Consider the following 21,754-nt stretch of genomic DNA (forward strand, 5'->3'; position numbering starts at 1 on the left):
GAGCAGGCCCGCCAAGCAACAGGATATGCACGGCCTATTGACCGAATTAGCATCCTATTTGGCTTTTTACGATTTTTATTGCAGAACCTACGTTCAAATAAATATTTTCTTGATTAAACCAACTCATTGTTTCAGTAGGTTATACTGTAGAATGTCAGGAGAGTCAGAATGGAAATAGTGCCTCACTTAAATTCGGGGCAGCGAAAATAGATTCACAAGTATTAAAAAAAGATTTTCGGAGTACTAAGTGAGTGATATTACATGACTACCAATATTTTATAAAGACTGGTCTGGGGCTAGTCCGGACCGGACCGGACCACCCGAGTTAGTCAAGTTTAGTCACGGTATCGCGTAGGGCTGGCTAGTCCGGTCCTGCCTCCAAGACCTGATCGGTCGGACTATTCGGAACCCGGCTACATACAAAAATGATATAGTTGACCCGATAATATGATCTCCTTTGTAGATTCACTTATCAATTTAATAGTTCCTAATCTTCTTTACTATCGCCAGAAAAGTAGGAATACCAAGTTTGAAGTGAGTGGGGACGTATATAACAAGCTAGTGTAAGCTACCCATTGAGTCATCCACCATTCTCGTTTTGTTACCGAGATACGATAATACCAATAGAGCAAACTAATATTTGTAAGCCCGACAGGTCTCCAACGACTGGTGTATACTGCGATATTATCCTAGTATATCGAATGCTGTCCTGTCTAATCTGCATATGTAATATCACTCACACTGCCTTTCCAAAGCCTCAGTCGTGAGAATAAAAAAAATAATTAGAGGAATCACCTGACCAACGAGCCTCACACAAGACTTTCTCTATTTTGTCTGGCTTTCGTCACGGTTCCAAGTAATACAGGAAGGCGTTCCAAACGGGATCATTACATTTCAAATGCTCCGGTCGGTCCGGTTGGCAGGCACTTCACGGAATGTGTTCAATGTTCTCAACCGTCCAGGTCGCCCTACAGGGCGCTGTGGGGCCTGTAATACCGGGAATTCCGGGCGGCTGAATTCAGGACGGCGGCTTACGGCTTCCATAATTCGTGAAGACGGCGGTCCTAGGTGTTGACGGCCGGGCCCTGCAGACCTAATCGAAATGGGATCTTCCGGTAGGGCCTTGCGGTGATCTGCAGGGACCTGGCGTCAACTGCAGGGCCCGACCGTCAACTGTAGGGCACTACCATCAACGGTAGGGACCTGGCATCATTAACAGGGCCCGCCAATCATGAGGGTTGCGCTATGATCTTATCCACCCACACCATATCAGCCGCATCTTGTGATAATTACTAGGTTAAAAGCACTCCCATATCGAAATCACGAACTGGAGCACAGGTTATTCTCCACATACTTTGGTGGAAGGCACATCGATAGTATACCCGGGACATCTGTAAGGTGCACTCATTGTATTACCCCGTATTGGCTAATAAAGTAAACAGAGGTTGGGGTACAAAAAATATGAGAACAATCCAAAATGCGTCAGACCTCTTTGTCTGAATATGTTCTTACTATAGGAACTATGTCGAAAGCCGTATTGCATGTTTACTACAGAAGTCTGGAATCTCTTGGGCCTGATGTTTCAATGTCACAAGTGTTGCCACACTATTTTTGTAATAACTTTCAGCTAGATATCAAGCAGGAGAATGAGGATTGTGCTCCAATCCAGAACATTAGTTCTGCCCCCTCTGGACTTCTAACTCCTACCCTAGATGTGAATTCTATTAAGAAAGATATTAGGCGGCAACCGTCTGGCACATCTGTCTTCATGAGAAGAAAGTTGTCGAGCATGAATCTCGATGTTCCTAGCGCTTTTCTTCTGAAGTGAAAGGCAAGACAAGGTTACTGCTGGTTACAGAGCAAGGGTATATAGGTTCTTGACAATGGAAAGTGGCACTGGCAGTGTGCTAGGGGTAAGTTCTTCAATCTATCATATATTAACTCTTTAAAATGCCATCACCTATAGCTTGCCCTAATAAACTAATTTAAAACCCACGTCCTCAAGTCAGGGTCCTGTTTATAGCAATTTCACAACTAAGAACAAGAACCTACATCTAGCCAGCTCGCATGTGGTAACTAATAAATACCCTGATGGTGATCATGATATTAGCAGTACAGCAGGTAAGTCTAAAAGAGTTGCCGTCTTTGGATGAACAGTTGCTCTAGGGCTCCAGTTTCATTGGGATATGTTTAAACAAATACTAGTCTGATGGATATACATTACAAATACCCCCTTTTACGCTGTTGTAGATTCAACATTTGAGACCATCTTAGCTTATTTTCTTTGTTGTGTAAGAAGCTATTTTGTTGATTAATGATGTGAAATATAAGTCCAGATTCTATTAGAATGGTAATAGAGAAATGCTGCTTGGATATGCATCTCGACGGTCTTGCCTGTGAAACATATTACCAAAGTCCAGTAGTACTATCAACAATTGCATTATCAAGCTCTATCGTGAGTGTCAGAACAGATTTACTAGTTACTTCAAAGCTCTCCCCTTCTGGATCTATCATAGCTTGGACCTGTTGAGCTCACCTAATCAGTACTCCTACTTTGGGATCGTTGGATATTACGTGACTAAACTGTGTGTACTTGAATCAACTACTCAGTGGTTTGAGCGCTTCTATGGTCCACATACCAGTCGCAATATTGCTCAGTCTTTTCTTGGTATTCTGGATAAGTATTAAATAGCTACAAAATTAGTCCATGTGACAACTGATTGTTGATTTTCTACATTGATCTTCCTTTCTGTTTTCAGCTTACGTTTACCTGTCCTATACCCTGAGTCACTTATACTGTCATCGTTTTGTAACTGTTGTCACTTTCTTCCTATTTGAGCTGTTATGATGGAGATACATAGATAAGTGCACTCTGTCCACTTTGGTAACTGGATACATGGCGTAATGCTATACTGGGTCATAAGGTATAACTAGATAGGGTTGCACATGGTGTTACCGATGAGTATGAGCGACAATTGAGGTTCTTTACATTCACTTGTCTTTTGACTTTCCAACAGGTTTGACCACTTTTACTGGCTTGCACCTTCAATAGGATTTGCTCCACGATCTAATATTCACACTGATAATGCTAGTAATAACGATACCGCTTTGGCTGAGCTTGGAGTAATGTTACAAGAATGAAAGATTCACTTTGATCCGATAATATCTCGGGTTAGATGCTTTCGTCATATCATTAATTTAGTGGTCAAGGGCTCTCTCTGGGACTCTGAAATAGAAGCCTTCGAGGCCAATATTGCCTATAATGCCAATATAGCCAAGAGGTCATAACTCTTGCAGTTATGCAGGAAGAAAGTTTCTAGTGGGAAGTTACATAGCATAGGAATCTGGATTTTATATACACTACAGCGTCGTGATAACCTTTCCTGAAAGGTTCGACTTGCACGTGGCCAGGAGTATACTGGACCCTTAATACCTTTAATTAGTAACACCTTACGGTGGTCTAGTAATGTGGAGCAGCTGGAACGGGCCTTTGAATTTCAGGATATTTTAGAGGGGTTTGCCAGAAGTGATTTTACGGTAGAAAGACATGCAAAAACAAGTCACTTATCTTATTTAGTACTATGTGCAATCCAACTGCAGGAGAAGGATCAGGATAACCCAGATATTATTACTTGTGATAGGCTTACCTGTGATTATTGGGATAACTTGAAGACCATCATTCAAACCTTGAAGCCTTTTCAACGCCTTATTCTGTAGCTGCAGGCTACAGGAACCCAGAGGAATCATGCAAACAGATATCTTGCTCGTCTCTTTCCGGCTATGATGACCTTCTGGCTTCCCTGCAGGATGCTAAAATGGGTGATTCTGACTCCTCAATTTACAGTTCACACCTATTGACCTCGATAAACCATATGTGGGCAATTCTTGACCTATATGTACCAATCGATTTCTGGTTTTACTATTGAGTGTGAGGAATATTTACCCTAATTTATTGTCACTCAAGGTTGATAGATATACTAGCTGAGTGTAGTACTAACTTGGTTAATAGGTATTACTCACTAGCAGATTGAGTACCAGTACTCTATTCTGCTGTTACACTGGACCCAGATACTAAGCTTAAGTACTTTGAAATCAAATAGTGTAAGCATCTCGATTGCATACTATTGGCTACCTCTAAGACTAAAGACTTGTTGACTTTAGCATACCGCACATTACAGTATATGGATACTACACCAGCCCAGCCATCCACCACCCCAACGCCTAGTACTGAATTGGAGATTTTACCTGATGACAATCTTTCCAGCTCGAAGCAGAAATAGCGCGCTCCGCTTACCCAAGAGGAAAGTGACAAGTTCGACCACTTTCGGGGAGCAGAGGAGGAGGATAAGGTTCCAGATATCTTGGCTTATCGGGCTGTACGATTAAATAATCCCCGGTGGCCTCAGCCTGCCCACATGGCTATGGAAATATGTAGTATTCCCGCTTTGAGTGCGGAGGTAGAGAGGGCATTTAGCTCATTACGTTATCTATATTCTTTGTTCTATAATACAAATTGATTCTAATACTGCTATGGCTTACTTTAGTACTGGGTGAAACTTATTGGCAATAATCCTATTACGGATCGTCATAGGTGGTTCAGAGATAGGGATATAGAGGCTATTGAATGTATGATTCCTGGCAGAAAGCAGGCTTAATTTTATACAAGCAAATTATTGAGATAGAGGTTATGCTCAAGGATCTGGAGGATTGGGCAGTGAAGATAGTGCATGGGAAGGGTATAGGTTCCAGTAGTTCAGAACAAGGCTCTGATCTAAGCGGGCTTGGTGTATAATCTGACTATTTGTTTCTATAGGCATGAGCAATGTTTAGTGCGACTAAGGATATGGCTATTTGTATTGCAATAAATTCATTTAATCTACTGGAAACAATTTATACTATCTGACTAATACAGGATTCAAGTGAGACACTTATAGGGCCCTGTAGTCAGTCCCGGGCAGAGGCAAGGACGGACCATGGGATCGGCGTCCATCCCGGGCAGAGCCATGAAAGTTGGCGTCCATCCCGTCTTAAGCGAAGGAGGGACGGACTGGACGCTTGGGAACATTGAATTTGTTTGGGTAGATTAGGAAGGAATGCAAGGGAGCCGTTCATATGGGATTGTAGATGTGACATGGGGAAAATATCAATAAAATGAAAGGGAACTAACGGAAATTAAAAGCGTACTCGGAATCTCAGAAAGGACAAACTGCGAGATATGAGTCTTATCAAGTGAGTATTTGTGGCACAAAGTCGAAATAGCTAACGGAGAGAGAGGACAAAGAAACCCAAGGGAAGTGCATTGAAGGGACGGATTTTCTAATTTTGTTATCGTTTAGAAATATTGATATAAAGACCTGCTACACCAAGCGCGAGGCGGCGGGGCAAGGGGGTATTACAATAAGGATATACATGGCAGGGAAATATTATCACATGTCAGCATAACTGGTGCACAAAAGCCATAATTAATTATAGCTTTTGTTCCACCTGGGAGCTGCCTTCGTTGTGGGAGAAACTTCATACCAGTCGCACTACTAATCAATTTCCCCAACACTCCAGCAACTAGCACGCTTTCTTTTAGCTGTTGAATGGTTTGCCTTTGCGCCGCCTAGGGCAGGAGTGGTGGGAGTGGCGCCAGTCAAGGTGCCAGCAAATCCAATTGTGGTAAAACCTGTTAGAATATCACGAAGGTTCCATATCCCCTGCCCTTGCCCTTACCATAACCACGACCACAGATCACCTACGACAATGAATGTTTTCCTACAGGAAGTTATGTTTCGGAAAGTGTTGCGGAAGATGTTAGTTGAAGCAATGGTTGTTTGTACTCGTGGTTAGTTGCAGCGGAGATGTTTAGAAGGTTTGAGGAATCGCACTAGGGTGTGTTAGACTTTTGGGACAAAGGTGGTCAAGAGATGGAAAACGGAGAATGTAACACTACAACGATTGGGAAACAAAGGACGGTTCAGCAGGGTTAAGGATTGTACTAGAAGAAGGGGAAAGCGTGTAAGAGGATGAGACAAGTGAAAACGAAGAAAGGGATTGAGGGATGAAATGTTTCGAAGAATTTTTGGTGTGGTGTGGAACGAAAAAGGAAATACGGGAAATGGATGTAGGAGAGATTGGCGATGAAGAATGGTTTTCTTCTGTGGTTTGTATTCGTGAATCTATAGGACGCTGCTGGCAGCACAGAACGAATAAGAATCCCAAGGTATAGTGCAAAGTGACACAAACCGGGTCCTCAAAACAGGCCAAATGCGATTTTGAACTAGTGACTCAAAAAGAATAAAAGAAATAAAGAAAAACCAGTGAGAGAAAGCGATCTGCAAGGAGACGCGGCCAGTGGTTTTTTTGTTAAAATTAAGAAGCTTATGGGAAAGTAGTTCAAGTTTGAAAAGTGAAAGTTTTGGTCAGAGTGAAACTAGTGATAGATTCTACTTAGTAGCAGGATAAAATATACTGTAGAAAAAAAAGATGACTAAGAAATAATAATATTGAAAAGGAAATAGAGTAAAGATTGTAATAGACATAATAATTAACAATTCAGAAGGTATAAACTTCTCTTACTACTTGATTCCGCATTTTTTCATTTTTGGCCTAGTGAACCTTAAAGTCTCAAATATTATTAGACATCCTCTTGGGCCATTCAAAGCACCGAAAACTACTGCCTATCTAGAATAGGCAAGTTGTGATTTTTTACGAGTAGATATCGATAGTAAATATCATTGCACTTTACTAATCATGCCTTGGCAACTCTTGGCTGAATCCCGATCGGCAGCAACGGAATTTCCGTTTCACCGGAGGTCCCGCCTTTAGTCACTTTCAACCGTACTCCCGACTCATCAGAGCGCAAATAATTTGAAAACCCGGTGTGAGGTTACCGTGTTTGGCTACCGACAGTTTAACCTGTGGGGTCTCCACCTGGTATGTGGGAACATTGGTTGACTCAACCTGTTCCATTTACGCCTCATCCTCTCTGTCTTCCTCCTATACCTCGTAACTCAATCCGACGTACTCACCTTCTGGGTCGGACTCCAGAAGGTCCTCTGGTACAGCAGTAAGCGATTTCAAGGAGTTAGAGCATTGGGTGGTTGAAGAAGCCTCAGCAGCTGAAGACTGAGCAACATCCCTTCTGTACAACCAATGGTTGACCTTGTAGATGTTCTTCCAGACCTGCATAATTCATTAATCAACCAATAGCCACGGCAATACATTCATATTGTAGATAAGATTGTACTTACTTGGTTCTCATACTCTGTTAACTTATTCCAACGCATAATTATCGCATCCGAGATTTCTTTCGTCATTGTGGTGGGACCTAGATCCTCTTTAATCGTTTGTCTACTATGATGGTAGAACAATAAATAACTATTCATCGGTTTCTCCGGCCCTTCCCGATCGTCTGGTAGGAGGTTCCCTCGCCTTTTGGTAGGTTTTCACTCTTTCTTTGTACCACTTTGGAATAAAGTCCGATCCTGCTGCTCCGGTGCATGTTTCATCCAATTACGAATAGGTTACTGGCAAACAGGAAGCGCATCACTGGCGGCATTGTGGGACATGGTTGTGGAGGTAAGAACCTAGGAACCAGTTTCGTGACAAGACCCGAACAGGTTCATGTTTATAATCACTGCTAGAGCATGAGCAGCATCAGAGCGATGACGTTTATAATAATAACGAAGTGGCCAAAGAAGACGATCATGGAGTGGATATAATAATCACAATATAAAACAATTTACCGAATCTTCCAAAACATGAACTCGGTATCATACGTATTGGTTTGTGTGTGAGAAAAAGTAATTTGTCGATGAAATTGGCGTCAGTCGGATAGAAATAAACTATTTGTATAACGCCAGTGAAATGGAAGACAGGTAATAGGTAATGTAATTTGTATATTTAAATTGGAAAGTGATAAATAAGTAACAAAGGGAAAGGGAAAGGGCTTACAGCTGCCGGTTCATGGCGATGATCAAGGTTATCGATCACTGCCGGTGTCCGAGAATTCTTCTCCGTAGTTGAAGCCATATCGGTGGATTGAACGAGATTTGTTATCGAGTTCCTGTTATACGTTCTATCACATAAATCTGTATAATGACGTTAATGATTTTGGTTAAAGCGTGTTGACGTGGTAGAGAGCAACTAAACTGTCAGTGTGGCGTGACTGGCGCGGTGCGTACGGTGAGAGCTCTGGTGGAAATATGTTGGGCGAAAGTTACACTGTCAAGGTTCGTAGTTGCGATATCACAAGCACTCTTAACTCGAAACAGCCCACGGTTTGCAGAATAGCAAGTGAAGTGTTGGGAGGTCAGTGTCAGGTGTGATGGTAGAAGGAGGTAGGCATAGCGGGACTAGAAAGACTGGGAGGACAAAAGAAAAAGGTTTCATCAGGGGCCGGGCATGGGGTTGACAGCACGACTGGTACCTATAGGTAACAGGGTACCCGCGTAATAGTAGCGATGGTTGCCCTTTGGTTCAAGGTTTCCTGAAATTTGTCCACCTCGATATCATATCTATATACAGTCACTCGGCAAAATTGTTCGTGATGTGAGACAATGTTTAATTGCGGTTGCGGCATATGGTGGCGCAGTGCCGGTGGGGTTGTCAACGGGCATGCCTGCGCGCGAGTTCAAGTTTATGATCAACAACCACTGGCACCTGTCAACATTCAACAGTCAATTGACCTGCCATAAATTAAACTAGCTAATATTTTGTATAACCTCCCCTTGCTTCTAAAACTGCAGCCACTCTCTCAGGAATTGATTTCCACAACTTCGCGAAAAACTCTTCACGAATTGTCTCCCAAACCATTGGTAATACCTGTGTAAGTCTTCTCCTAACAGCCTCTTTTCCTCCTGGAGTATTTGTAATCCTTGGATACTGCTGGTGCAATCGCTTTTTAAGCTCAGCCCATACATGCTCAATAGGATTTAAATCAGGGGAATAAGGGGGGTGGTCTACAACCTCAATACTGTTTCTCACCAACCAATCCATAACACTATATGCATTATGAACAGGAGCATTATCCAGCTGAAGAAGAACATCTTCAAGTTGTATACCAAAGGAAATCATTTGATGAATAACAGGAAAAAGATATCTTCTCAAAAATCTAACATATCTGGTCCTATTAATAGTTTGAGTAATAGGAACTAATTGACCTTTTCTTTTACCCCAAAAGCACCTTCAAACCATAAGCGAGATTACGTTATCCTTCTCCTTTGGGTGTACTCAATCAGCCAACCACTTCTCTGCAGGTTCTCTGAATACCCATTGTTGCTTTAGATTTTTGGATTTCTCCACACTACACTCATTACTCCAAATCACCCTTGTAAAAACCTCAGCTGTCCAGTCTCTATGAGCTGTAGCCTATCTCAATCTCTTAGACACATGATCAGGCTTTAGCCTAGGTCTTGACTTGGCTATCCATGTTTTAATGTTTGCTTCTCTGAGTACCCTGTCCACTATGCAGGCAAACTTCATAGGTAATCATATCCAGTCACTTTGGGTTGCACAAAGAGTTACCAGTATCAAGAGCAATACTGGGTGCATAGCGATCTCTGAAGGCGCATCTGGTCATTTTCCGGTTAGACTTGGCTGCCTGTATTATTGTACGATGCTGTTGACCACTCAAAATGGGGGTGCGACTGGGGCGAGGGAGACTTTCAAGAGATTTGTTTTCTCATGCACAGACAAGAAAGCTCTTAACTGTTGTCCATAGGCATCTAATAATTTGAGCCACCAAGGCAATATTCCGGAGGCAGTAGAAAAAGGCGACTATCTTGTCCTTACCTGTAAGGCTCATTTCTCTCTAGTTGGTTTTAGGTGTAGGTTGTTTTTGTGCATCATACTTCCTATTTCCAGAACGCTTAACCATTGGTAAAAAAGGTAAAGGAAATAATTAATCAATTAATTAGGTAAAGAAGGCTTTGGTGGGTGTAGATTTGTAAATGATCACGGTCATGATGGGGTGAATAGTCACGATCAACTTTACACTTCATTGAAAGCTGTCGTTTTGGCGAGGCAGCTTAGTCATCTGAGAACAGTTTCATGAACACTTCTGCCGAGTGACTGTACTTAACTCCTACACCTAACCCTCCTCCTAATTTGCATTGTGGTTCACATTGTGGTAGGATTCCTAAGAACGGGAAGACTTGTGATACTATCTGTCTACTATGGTGTCAATAGTGCTGCACCTGATATTACTGAGGACAGAAATACTAAAATAAAGGTGTCTGTCACTCGAAATAAAATGAAAATTACAGTTCTATCAAATGCTGTTTGACCCTTTAAGAAATAGCTAATGGAGAGGGTATGTGTTCCCAATATCACGTTGGTTTATGTCATCGTGTTGCCTGCTACTCATATTTTCTAACATATTGGAGAGGTTCCGTACTATTCAAACAGTCCTGATACCAGTCAGGATTTAAAGTTGAATTATTTTCATAGTATTAACTATGAAACTGAGTGTCTGCGATTTTGATGGATGAGCAATGCTTCTGCAGGACTAACTCACCTCTCCCTTGAGGTTTGCAGTTCCATGGTCTGTCATACCGTGAAATCGCTTTAGCCTTTTAGCCAAAAGGTTTCTACATGCATCACTCTCTTTGGTGACAACTTGAAATTTGAAGAAGGTTTGTTTTCGGGGTTCATGTTCTAAACTGGATCTCCACCACACTGTGTGAGAGGAGCAACCTAAACCTAAACCCTGTACACAACCCTCCGTCACCTCTGTAGAGCAAGCTAAACATTTCGGTCTCTATTTCTCACTCTACCACCTATAAACTATTCACATCTGATATGCTTCTCAAAGTTCAAGATAGCTTTCGTAGTTGTATCTGCAATAGTATCCGGTTCGCTCTTGGGCTCTGGGCTGTATACGCAGAGAGTTGTTTATATCTTTGAACTATCGCCGATGTACAATTTAACGAAGTGTTTCCTGTTATTGTCTACACCTTTTCCGCCTAAAATATCACAAGATTAATTGTTAATTATCTCACGTTAGAGTTGATGTTTGTTGGCTGAACTACAGAGCAGCCATCTAATCCTCGCTGAAGGGCACAGGACACTTGTACAATATAACACATAGGTTGAAAATTATTATGCGTGCCGAAAGGCTTAGGCAATAAAAAACGCACTGTAATAGGTGTTACAGAAAGTTTATCTGACATGCGGCTGTTGAGAGATCCAAGTTAGACAACGGAGAGTTTGGCGGGAAGGGTCATGGTGCGCGTTTCAGTCATTGTCCCAGACACGAATTCTGAGGATAGACAAATAATTATCTGAAACGGCTAGAGACTGAACTTGAACTTTGGTAAAAGCTGTGGGACAACACACTTTGCAGGGTGGCTTCTCTATCGGTATTTAAAGGTACTGAGTACAAAATCCTGCTTTTTTACTTTAAAATTTGACATAGGGTTTTGACTATGTCTATATGATAGCAGAGGAGAATTTGAGCTCATTCTAAGCGGTTGTGGTCGAATAGGGAATGGGCCTATAGCAAACGCGAGATTGCAAGCTTTTATCAACGCACATTATCAATAAAATAAAAACGTAAAAAGCCTAGCCGCATTGTCCTACCGCTATAGAATATAATAGGTTGGGAAATTTGAGCATATATGAACTGTTTATCCAGCTTTCAGAACTGAAGAAAATTATAATTCCTCAGGTTGGCCGGAACCAGGATGATATTGACAAGCCTTGCAATGGGCTAGCCCGGGTCAAAAAAAAGGGCTGACCCGGCCCAGCCCAAGCCCAAGGAACTATAGCCCAGGCTAACCGAATGAGCATATCGGGCCCCCGAACCGATGAACAACCATAAAAGAGATGAAGATAAATCTATTAATCCTAGATTAAAATACAGAATTGCCAATGAGAAAAGATGGTACTTGAAATAGGAAATGAACACAACACAGTGAGAAATAGTAGTGATTATTTTCAATACAAAGAGTGAATTTTATATGGACTGCCAACTTCGGAGGCACTCGGTTGACTCAATTGTTTCAACATTGACAGAGTGACGGGAGTCAGAAATAGTCCACTTGCCTCCTGAGAATTCGCATTCAGGTTCGGAAGACATGGCAGTAATTGATAGGAGGGTAATTTCCCATGCCGCAAGTGTTGGGTATTCGTTTTATTGACAACTCTCCTGCCACCAACTGGAAAGCAAAATGGCAATTGGAAAAGGAAAATCAGGAAGACAATTAAGTGGATATTCAGGTGGAGATACATTGTAGATATAGAGATGGTTGGGTTGAATCTTACCGCTTGTAGTAACGCGCTTCCGGAAAGCCATGTGCTCAGATAATCGTTTCCCAGGTGATACGGATTGCAAGACACCATACAAACCTTAAAAATGAGTTTAATCCTTGGCCGGGCTTGTCCCCCCGTCAGCCCGGCCCAGCGCATGGAAGCCCAAGATCGAGCCCAGCCCAATGAGCCCGACCCTGTCCAACGAATAGCCCAGGCTAGCCCAACGAAGTCCTGACCCATTGCAAGGCTTCGATATTGAACGACGATGAAACGAAACGTCGATGACTATATGCGCTGTGAGAGCTCTGCACTACCAAAGGCGAGTAGGTTCACCAAGATCGTTCCACAACATGCTCTATTCAACAGCTCTCCACTTCTCGCACCACAACTCCACTTCTCAAGGACTGCACTGATCTAAACCTACAGACAGGAAAAGTCAGGAGTATAACGTGAAGACAAAGATCGGTTATTCCATAGTTCCGAGCATCACCGCATACCGGTAGTACTAACACCTCCCAAACTCGTCTCCATTTCTTCCTTGCGCCCGCGGGCTATCAATCATTCTAATCAAAGAGACAACAAAATTAACTCCTCAAAGACTATCAAATTTCCTTTCCGTGTTCCCGTGCACCAACAAGAAATTAAAAATAAATTTAGGAACAAAGACTTCCGACGGTTTGGCACTCCCTCGCCGTTTGTATCCTTGTCCTTCGAAGCGCTTTTTCAAAGCGAACCTCAAGAACCACCGCTCCAACGAAGCCGATGCGCCAAAGAAAACAACTTGCGGGAGGGGAGTCAACAGGCGTAAATAAAGGAACAGCCTCCCCCGGGAATATTTGGCGGGTATGCGGACGGACGGGCGGGCGGGCGACAGGAACCAATAACGAGTTGACCGACTGGTGACAAAAAAGCCCGTGACTGGTTAGACGGAGGGATGACAAGAGGACCAATGACGGATAGTGATGATAAGGTACGGGTAGACAAGCCGGCGTACAAATCTGCCCGCAGACAAGGGAACAAAGCCCGGAACCTGCCGAGTAGCACACATGATTTCAAACAAGGAAGATGGATACATTCGAGGACTAACTATAAACGACGTTAATGGTAAATATATGTTTTGAGCTTGATGTTCCAGAGTCTACAGGAAATTCGGAAAGTTGTTGACAGCTAACCTGCTTCCCCACCAACACCTCCCAACCTCGACACACCGAAAAACACAATATTTCAAATATGATAGTGGAAATAAAGTCTAATTAGAAATTACACTTTCTGTATTGGTGTTCGGATTTCCATATATACATGTCGACAATTGTAGCGGCTATGATACCCGGCAATTGTACAGAATGTATTTGGAATCCGGCATACCCGTGGTTCAAAACCAGATTACAGGCGTGTCAACATCCACCCTGTGCTCCACGGTAACAACGATACTAGAGACCTAGGCAGGGCTAAGCTGGTGGCATTTGCTATCATGTTACGGGAGGGTGCAGACCATTCTACAAGAGGAAAGCTGAAATCTGTGGCTGCGGTTATACCTGTCCTCTAACATTTGCAATCAGAACAGTTGCCAACTCCGACTTTGTCAGAATACGGTATCGTATTCCGCTACACGGTAATAATTACCAATCATATCTAACCGCTCTCCCTCTATTCATTACAAATAGACACAACTTTCACTACAGATCTGTTTTTCCCCAACACCAACCGCATTAACCCTCAGCTATCAACTAACTCCGGTGAATGTACATACGCGTAACCACACATCGAGCGACAATAGTGCAACACTTTGAACTGGTGTCTAGTCCGACACTATCCGCGAACAACAGGCAATCTACAACTGAGACCTCTGTTACACATCACGAATTTGGCCGTTCTGGAGTTGAGAGTAACAATGACGATGAATTCAATTGCGCACTTCACGAGCTCTGGTCACTAGTCAGACCACGGGGGAGTTCAGGAGTTGTGGGGGAGGAGCCCGATGGAGCTGAAGGAGGAGGATGCATGCGGGTGGCCAAATGCAACACAGACAATTCTACAATTGCGGGAACTTAGTCAAACATCGGAGTCTGAATCACGGTCCCGAATGAAACTGTCTACAATCAAGCACATTTATAATACGCCGAGACTGATACCAAGTTGAAGAAAGCAACCCCGGCATCTCCTCCAGGTTCCGCGCATTGATACCCATAACCCAGCAGCCACAGGAAGAACCTCTTTAATGAGCCCAAGAGTATTGACCAGGAACTGTCAGATCTGGCTCTGCGCGATAGGCGTGGATGAGACATCTGCCGCAGCATAATCGCGTGCTCAGTTTGATGCAGGTGGCGTGGCTAACCGTGTGTCCCGATTCCTGAAGAGAAAAACCACCTGGTCGGTGATGTTACCAAGAAGATCAATTTGAAGAATAGGAGAGTTGCCACCCCCATTAGATGAACCCGTGCACGGGGAAAGTAATGCTGTTATTGCCCTGCGGCCTCAGAAAGTGGTGAAGCGTTGGACTGAGAACAAAGATTAGTATCAGATAGGTTGGCAGTCCAACAACCTACAAACCCGACAACTGCCACCAACAAAGCAGAAATGCACTAGGCTCTTGCACAGCACGTTTGACCCGCTAAGCTGTCCACCCCATAGGACCCGCATAGTCTAATGCAAGACAAACTTTGCATTAGATGAGGGTTGACATTAGGTTTTCGGACGAGCTGGGAGAGATGAGAAACAAAACCGCACACATAATAATTATGGTTGCATCAATGTCATGGAAGCCGTCAATAACCTGGAGAGCACTCAGGTCATATTTACAGCGAGTATGGGAAAAGGCCAAATGAGAAAAACGAAAAGTGTTATCAAGATGAACCTTGTTACTACCCCGATATAACGAGGCTAACAAGTATGACATTATAACAGGACCAAAGCCCCAAAGTATGCTAGAGAAAACAACATTCAGATACTGGCCTGTGTCCATGTTAGCCTGATTCTCGCCACATTAATAAGATTGAGACAAACTGTTATTCAATAATTACTGCAATGGATGTCACAACATGCACTCTCCGGGGAGTTTGACATTATTTCAAACCCATGGTGACAGGCAGCAGTGGTTGAGAGCTCAATACTGAAGACCATTTCCCCACTGGACAATCCTATGGTTGTAGTGCCGATAACCTGACCTTGCGCTTCATTTGCTATGTAATTAGCCATCAAAACGCCGAGGGCAGGTGAGGGGAAATGGGCAGGGAAGCTAATATCTCGCTCTTTGAAAAATTAGATGAAGTTGGTGTTAATTGCACCACTGATGCAAAGGGTTGGTGGATGGGTTGCGGGGGTCGGTATAGCGGTCGTGAACAAGCTGGGGGTATGAGATTGTGGAATTTCGGCTGGAGATGAATGATGATTGGTCGGAATAGTTGGCCTCTGGTCCATGTTTGTTGGTTTGGCTTTCCTGGTACGAATTGAGTGAGTGGAGGATCGTGGGAATGTATGGGGTCCACCTGATTTAATACTGGAGGCAGTAAGGTCGGGTAATTTTGCAGTGCTTGGATGATTCAACCTCGAGGTAATCATACTGCTATACACGCCAATAAGAGTAATATTAGTACCTCCCAGTACTGTAAGGCTCAAAATCTGGTTTCTGGATTTTGAAGTTCTTCTAGTTACTTTTAGCATGATTTAGAGACAAACGCAGCGCGATTGAGTATTTTTGATGAACGCAGAGTAATAGTGATATGGTATGTTTGAAGGAGGAAGGGAAAAGCTTTCTTTCTCAACGTAGGGAGATTTCTTCACCTGTCTTCAGAAGAAAGTCAAACTGAACGAACAAACATTGAACAACACCCAAGACTAATTAAATCGAACAAATTGTAATGTGCGAGTGAAGTACACCCAGCAATAAGACTTTCCTTGAGAGGGGAGGGACCGATTGATGGGAATTTCATGCATTGACCTTCTTTCCTTGATGCTTAGTTTTCTCGTCTTTTGAATCTACCGATTTCGACCTTTTTACATTACCTTTTCCGCACCGAACTTTCTTTTTCTCAGTATGAGTAGGGGTCGTCGATAACATGGACTATGGAGCGTTGCAAAATGTAATACCTTACATAAACACTGTTAGGTTTAAATCATGTCAAGTCCTAGTTTCACTACTGGAAAATACAAGTAATAAATGATCATAATATTATGAGAAAATATTTATTATCATCTTGAGAATTCGTAGTTTAATTAATATTATAAACTGTTCTTTTTACTTTAAATTACTATTACTTATTCTACGATCTTGAATACTGCAAATCTAACCATTGAAAAACTTGAAATAGACTAGAAATGGACTGATAGGATAATAAAGGAAAATTTATTTGGTAGAATTTGTCCTTCAATAAAATATTGAAACCTAACAAGAAGGAAATATAGTTGACATTGGCAAGAATGTTAATTGGGAGAGAATTAAAACACCACGGTCCAATCTATATTGCTATTATAAGACGTCTTGTTTCTTATATTCAACTGAAAAATAATACCAATAATTCCCAAAATCTTTTGTTTTTAAATAAATTACCTTTGAAAATAAAAGCATTATTAGTTAAGATGAGAACAAAACTACTCAAGAGTGGCAAGTAGAAAAAATTATTTCCTAGGAATTATGTCTTTGTTCTCCTCATACTTTGACAGCCAACTAGCTTGAATATTCAATCTTTGAAGGAATTTTAAGAACTTGGAAAATATCCAACTGAAATGGCAAATATGTGAATGTGAAAATAAAACATTAAATACAACACTATATGGGTATTGATAAGGATAATGACATTGTATAGAAGTTGTATTTTAATAAGTGTGAGAAATAAGGATTCAAAGCTTATATGGCAACAAGGCGAGAAATGAGAAAACCAGGAAATATAATTCTGAATCAAATTCAGCTATGATACAATCATTTGCAGTCAGAAAGACAGGAAAGTAAGAAATAAAGTAACAAATAAAGTAAGCAAATTTTGTCATAAATCTGGAATAGAAAGAAAAAAAAGAAAAACAGAACTGTTAATTTATTTAAAGGAATAGGAACTTTTTGAGCATCAGGTATTATGTTTTAATGAAGATACTCAAGCCGGGGTTCTTTTTCTTATTTGCAGACCCAGGAGTATATTGTTACAAATATTGCTTGGCGGGGAAAGGTTGTTTATGTGACGAATAGTGATGAGTCACAGGTATGTTATTGTTACACTGATAGGACTCATTGGAGTCATATGATTTATTGAGTGTGAGATTTGTGACTCTTTCACACATGGCTCAAATATGAGGCATGAGACGTGTGTTAGATGAGTATGCCTTGTGAGTGTGCCTTGTGGGTATGCCTGGGGCATATGATTTATGTTTCGCACATGACCTCGTTAAGAGGTCATGCGTTTCGCACATATGACTCAGTCAAGTCATATGACTTGTTTATTATGTTATGATTGATTTATGAGTTTCTGTACATGACCTCACTATGAGATCGTAGGTTTGGAGCATGTGACCACTTTGGTCACATGACTTGTTTATTATGATTTAGCTTTGCACATGTGACCTCTTTGGGTCATATGACTAGGGGCGGGAAGAATACTAGATAAGGAGGCGGATGCAGCCGCGGATGATAGGTTCTTTACGCTTTGTTCTATGTACCTTTCCTCCGTCTTTCACCCCTTGTCAGTAGTGAAGGTTTGGTCTCGATCCAATCAGAGCCCTTGATTTCTATCTCACTATAGGCTTCAAGTTATTAACTTTGAACACCTTTCCCGGGCTTGGTTTTTATACCTCCTCCTATATTTACTAGAGGTTCTTTCTTCCTTCTACTTATCATTTCGGTGGTTCACTAGAGTTGCCTCCTCACAGTCGCAATAGTTAAGTGAGCTTCTGCCCCCACCGTCACATCTGGTCTACCTTTGTCCGTGGCTTTGTCTCCTGCTGTCGAGAAGAACCTCATCCTAGAGGGCGAAGTCACTCGCCTTCGGCATCACAACTCGGTTCTTTCTCGCCAATTTCATCTCCCTGAGAAAGCGATATCTACCATGACAGCTGTCCTGGCCTCTGAACGCGATACAGTTTGCAGTTGGGTTATGATTTTGGTGGCTGAAGGTCCTACGGTTATCACCATTTCACTTGTCCCCTCAGACGCTTCAGTTACTATGGCGGTCTCGGTTGAGTGGCGTGGGCTGGACCCTGACAGTTCTCAGGGTCCAGCAGAGGAGCTCCCTTAGCGGAATGTTGCACCCCCTGTTATTCCAGCCCCTCCTGCAGCTTCGGTTTTGGATACTGGTATAGGTGGACCGGTTCATGATTCGTCAGGTCCAGTTGAGGTGTTGGCTCCTGCTGTGAGTAAGGTCGATTCTGGCATGGTGGTACCAGTTACGATAGTATCACTCCCTTCGGGTGGGAAGGTGCCTGAGTCCTCTGTAGCTGAACCCGTGGCTGGTTGGGGTAATGCCTTTAGTGGCATCCTCCCTCTGGTGGTTGATGGTGATAAGTGTGGCCCATCCACTCCTGTTGCTAGACCCACACCCGGGGGTGGTAAGAGGAAGAGAAACAAGAAGCACAGGGTCAAACAAGACCAGACTTTACCTGTGCTACCTGGTGCCGACTCAGAAGGGTCATTGTCATAGCCAGTACAGTACTGTGAACCAGGTATTACTAAGTCTGCGGCAGATTCGCCGCCTGTACTGTGAGCTGAGGAGTTGCATGAGGAGTTGAATACCTAGGGATGTTCAGTTAGGTACCGACAGCTTGGGTTCTATGTCATCCTAATTACTTCCATAGAGGTTTTTGGGTTGCGCTGCCGGTGTAGTACTCTCCATAATTCTCTAGGACGGTTTATACCCCCTTGGCCAGGGAGCCCTGATCCTGTAAGTTTGCTTTCCCTGGGGGCTATGCGCTTGGATATTACATGTTTCGTTTGTTTGGGAAGGGGGATGGGTGTGAGGATAGTCAGCGGGGTGTCCCAAGATCATAGAGTGGGGGTGCTCAGGCGGGTTTCTACTATAGAGGAGGATATCGCGGGGTCATATTTAGTTGATGGTAGTGCAATTTTGTATTTTGTATAGGTAGCTTAGCTGACGGGTAGGTAGGGCTGAGCAGGATTTTTCTTTACTGTTGATGGCTTTGTATTTAGTGTTCATGTTGGGGTCTGGTGGGGGCATGTTTGAGGTCCTGGATTAGAGGTTTAATTTGTCCGTAGTTAGGGGTATCTGGGATGTGACAACCTGTGGGCCTGGCCCTGGGGCTTGTCATATACCAGTGTTGGCCGTACTAGTTTAAATAAAACTAGATGGAATTCTGAGTATTTTCCTACTTATTACTTTAACGAATATAAAACCTCTTTAAGATCTTTATCTTTATTGTAACATTATTGTTACACCAGGGAGAGCTCTGTACCAAGAAGAGTTAGAGAAAGCTTAAGATAGGCATTCCTGATAGAAGACAGTGGTCTTGTACTATCGGTAACATTGGCAGAGGCCTAGTACTATCATAAGATTAAGGAAAGAAACAGAAGAAGAGAGGTATTGTTCCCCGTCACCAAGAACTAACTAACCAAGGATGGATCATTACATTACAAGGCGTCACCCAGTGCGACGCCAAATGATTCAAGGCGTCATCCTTCCACCCGGAAAGGGAAGGAGATATCCACATTGACCTTGAAAACCTTAACCTAGGGGGATATAGCAATGACCTAGATCACGTCTGAGCAGAGCCCTCAATGGCAGCACGCCCAGTAACCGCTGAAAAAGGATCACCAGTTAATAGCTCACCTGGAGGAACTCTATGACCCGAGCCAATGTCGGACTCATCAGTACCTGGGCCACCAGCCCCAGCTGCTCCAGCACCAGGCACTACTATACTTGGAATCACTGAGAATCAGCTGCAGATATTTCTAGCAGCAACATGAATCACAGGACAAGGAAACAACCAATGACTAAAAGCAAAAGCACTCGATACATATGAAGGACCCTTAGATAAGCTACGAATATTCCTGGCACAATGCAAAGAATATTTCCCCATTAAGGGACATCTAGATTACCACGATGAGATCAAGATTCCATATGTGAAAGGTCTACTATGAAGACTCGTGGGGCAATGGATTATGCCCTTCCAAGATGGAAGGAAGTAGAGAGAATGGGTCATGTACGATGAGTTCAAGGGGACACTCTTCGAACAATTTGGAGATCACAATACCAAAGAGAGACCAAGATGAAATTTGGAAAAACTCCAATCAGGAAAACAAGCCTTCTCAGCATACTGGAACGAATGCCACCTATTGGACTATAAGGCCGTGTTTGATAATGCTACCCTCTACATCATCCTCCTGAGAAACTGTAGTGAAAGACTCTGAGAAGCGTGCGGAATCTCAGGCTTGCGTTACATCACGGCAGCACAATTTGCAAGATGGGCCATTGATAAAGAAATCAAGTTAAGCACAGTCCAAAACAACTCAGAAAACCTTATAACATAAAGGGTGGCCCAATCATCCAGGAACGTGGATTGAAGCTTGAAGCAGCGTGCAGTTTGAGATGACGGTCGCGCATTACCATCAAGCGAGCCAAAGGAATTGGACAAATCAAGGGCAAGACAAGTTTTGAACCTGTTTAAGGAAGAATACGCGAGAAGAATGAGCGGGAAATTCTGCCTAAGGTGCGGAAAAGCAGGACCTTGGATACGAGAATGCAGAAGCTGACCTGACAGTAGATACCAAGGGACTAGAATTGCGGGAAATAATTTGTTCCAAGCTTAAAAGTGGAGCAACCTTCGCGAAATAATCGCAGAGGATATACCGGGGGAAAGCGACGAGTGTTCCCAGTAAATGTTGTTGTGGGAGACCCAAGATATGGACCTGGAAAACCCATCACATTAGCGAACTACTACACGGTACTACACACACAAAGAGGAGAAGAATACCGAGATTATGTGGTAATCAAAACAAAGATACATTATGAAAAATATGAAGAAACAACAATATATGTGATGCGCGGCTCCAGGGCTACCATGGATTTCATCGACAAGGAAATCAGCAAATATATACCACCTCACCATCAAAAAAGTAAAGAAAGCGAGACAGTTCTGCCTGGCGGATGGAAATCCAAGGGCAATTGGTCCTATAACCCATACGGTGACAGTTCCTGTAGACATTGACAGCTATAGGGAAATGGAAAGCTAGCAGGTATCAGATCTCAAGAAACATAAGATAGTCCTCAGAATGCTATGGTTGCAAAAGAATAACCCGACAAGCAATTGGAATGAGAACAAGATTACCTTTGCAAGGGAAGGATGTCCAACACATTGTCGTAACAGTTCGCCTGTGGCCTACTCGACACCGCCACTAGAAGCGGAAGATGAAACTTTGCAAGCAAGGTTCGTGGAGATGCGGCAAAATAAGAGAGTCCAGATACAAAGGCTGGACGAAGAGGCAAAGGTGCCTACCAAGTGTTCCAAAGGGGCAGCAGAACATGACCTGTATGCCAATAAAGGAATCAAGATGCCTGCTAACAGGCAGGCAACAATAGCGACA

Source organism: Tuber melanosporum (genome assembly GCF_000151645.1).
Source record: "Tuber melanosporum whole genome shotgun sequence assembly, scaffold_23, strain Mel28".
NCBI classification, from domain to species: domain Eukaryota; kingdom Fungi; phylum Ascomycota; class Pezizomycetes; order Pezizales; family Tuberaceae; genus Tuber; species Tuber melanosporum.